The 2,846-nt window shown below is 40.0% G+C and overlaps 1 long non-coding RNA gene across 1 annotated transcript; it reads left to right on the top strand.

Annotated features, from left to right (window-relative positions):
* The first annotated feature begins 526 nt into the window (after nt 1-526).
* On the top strand, nt 527-2,218 carry LOC135205227 (uncharacterized). The gene is made up of 3 exons (XR_010312499.1): nt 527-746; nt 1,386-1,545; nt 2,049-2,218. It is a non-coding gene; the product is annotated as an uncharacterized LOC135205227 (long non-coding RNA).
* The last annotated feature ends 628 nt before the right edge of the window (nt 2,219-2,846 follow it).

Consider the following 2,846-nt stretch of genomic DNA (forward strand, 5'->3'; position numbering starts at 1 on the left):
AAATACGCTCAAAAAATTAAACCAAACGACTCTTTGATTAATTTTGGTGCGCCTTATGTAACCTTGGTTGCGTTGAGGGTCATTCGAAGTATTTTATTTACGATTATTATTCTTTGAAAACGTTTTAATCATCAAAGTAAATTTATTTTTCTATTTAATATAATTTGCGTCTTTTAAACATACTCCAACGTCATCAAGCAAATAAATAGAGAATATATTTAAAAAATTCAACCAAACGCATCTTTAGTGGAACGCGCTGTGTAACTTTGGTTGCGTTTAAGGTTATAATAAGCATTTTATTGACATTATTATCGCACTAAAACCATTTCATTACCAAAATAAATTATAAATATACATTTGTTACATTATAAGTATAATTTATCTCCTTTTAAACAAATTAAAACGCCATTAATGACTGAAACTGTAGGACAACGAATGAAACCAATCAAAATAAACGCTTCTTTCGACGACATTCCAAAACTTGGCTGCTGATTGGTCGAGGTGGTTGGCATGTTTACGCCTCTCGACCAATCAGCGCACAGCTGTCAATTAATGCGATGTATTCGAATGGCGACGTCTCCAGCCAGTCGCTCTGATTCGTCTCAATTATTTCGCGATGGCGGTCGTCTGAGGCGCGGGTGATCTCTGATAATCGACGGGAGATGAAATACGGAGGATTATCGATAATCGAGAGGAATTATCGGAGGAAATAAAGCAAGAATAACGTCAGGAAACACCCGGCCAAGGTCAGTGTTGTCCCTCAGGGACGTTCCTCATGTCCCGTGAAGATTGTGTTATTTTTATGATTATTTTAATAATTTACCTCAAATTATTACTTAATTTACGATAATTATGTAGATTTAATGTATATTTAACATTTTTGCTAATATTCTCTCGTAAAATATACATTATTTGCTTGAATTTGGCTAAAATAAGGTTCGACCTAAGCCAGGGTTCAAGGTTAAGGTCATCTAGGTTATCCTACGGAGCCTTATACCTATTTGACCGTAATTTATCTAATAATTAAAATTCCTACTATTTTCCCGCAATACCATAATTAGGACAGGTCAGAGACTAGGTACCCTAACCTAGACTAGGGCCCGGGATAGGCTAGGCGCGCTAGCCTAGGCTATGTAGCCCATAGCATAGGGATGAGAAAAATAACGTAAAATGTACTATAGATAGCCTAATACCGACATTGCTCGGCGTAAATTAGGGGCAAACAGCTTTTGTACCAATAAAACAAGCCTCGGCCATGTCTGGTCTTGGGAATGCTAGTGAAAATGACCCAGCTGCTGCCCTAAGTATTATATGTAGCGTTAAAATTACTCCATAATCATTAAGACCTTTACTTTCAAATGCTGATTTAGACGCAACATCCACAGGCATCTTGCTTTCCAGGATGAACACAACCAATCCACAGAGCCAGCCATGGGAGGGCAATATCCAGAAACAGCTGTGGCAGCTGCGCTACGAAGACCCAACACAGTACCAGGCACTGGTCAAGATGCACCTCTCCTTCGCTACAGACCTTCCTGTAGACGAGTGGGTATTTCTTTACTAAATAACTCGTACAAATTTTTTCGTTGAACAAGTATAGTCTTGCAATTGCTTTATCAATTCATTTTTGAATTATTATAATATCAGCAGATGTTGAAAGAATTTTTTTTTTTTTTCATTTAAAGTGCTGTATTTTCAGAACATCATGCATATTGTAACACAACCATTATGGATTATTTTAGCTAATTCAAGTATTTTACTCTAATTTTGTACCTATGATTACATGGGTATGTCTTGTACGTATATAAATCTTCAAAGAACCTTTTGAGTTCAACTTATAGGTTAATAAAAGCTGGCCCTAGTGGTTCCTTCATACATAAATGTTTAAAATTATGCTTTGGTAAAGTTTAATATAGGCTGGTCATTTTATCAGTGAGAAAGGTAATTGAGATCTACTGTACATATCTATGTCAGCTAAGAAAGTACTACGTATTTTGTTCTTCAGATTTGTCGTAGAACATTTATTGTTATCCTTGAATTATTTTTAGGTGTGATGGTCGATTATTCAAGCAGTCCACAAACCGAAAGTGGCAGCTGACTCCCCTCATTCGTCGGTTGGGACGGACGACCGTTTCCACGAAGGGCGTGATGGAAGGTGCCCCACTCACGCAGGAGGGCGTGTGTCAAGCGTTTCAGCTCATACATTTTCTTAACAAGGAATACAGTGAGTTAAATTAATAATAATTAATAATTGTTCCGATACGAATACAAACCATCTGTCCTTTACAATAAGAATGTAACTTGCGGCAGCTGGAACTGGTCATAAGCTTCGAACAAGGGAGTTCGGTAGTTAAGCGCGCGACTGGGAGATGAAGATCCACTTTGCTTTTGGCCGCGCTGGTTGCCAGACGTGTTCTCCACCTCTCTCTGCCCGCCTTTCGTCGTATGCTTTGTGTCTCTCAGGCTTGGTTTGCTTTGTGTTGTGTGTTAAAATACTGTAAGTACGTGTGCTTTTGTATTTTATTATTATTGTAATTATGGATTCCCGTGAGCTGGAGATTTCCCCACACCCCGCCATCAGCCGCAGAGTTTGCCCTGGTGTGGAGAGCCGTAAGTGTGGGGCCTTCCGCTCCTTCCCCGAAGTGGATCCTCATGCTTTGTGTGCTCAGTGCCGAGGGCGCGAATGCTCTCGCGCCAAGCCTTGTGATTTATGCATATCTTGGTCGGAGGAGCAGTGGGTGCGATATGAGGGTAGGAGGAAGCGACGTAAGCCTGCCAGGGAGTCCTCAGAAAGTTCTCCGGTGACTCCCTTGGTCACAGACACGTCGTCTTCCTTCCTGTCGCCA

Source organism: Macrobrachium nipponense, chromosome 49 (genome assembly GCF_015104395.2).
Source record: "Macrobrachium nipponense isolate FS-2020 chromosome 49, ASM1510439v2, whole genome shotgun sequence".
Classification (NCBI taxonomy): Eukaryota; Metazoa; Arthropoda; class Malacostraca; order Decapoda; family Palaemonidae; genus Macrobrachium; species Macrobrachium nipponense.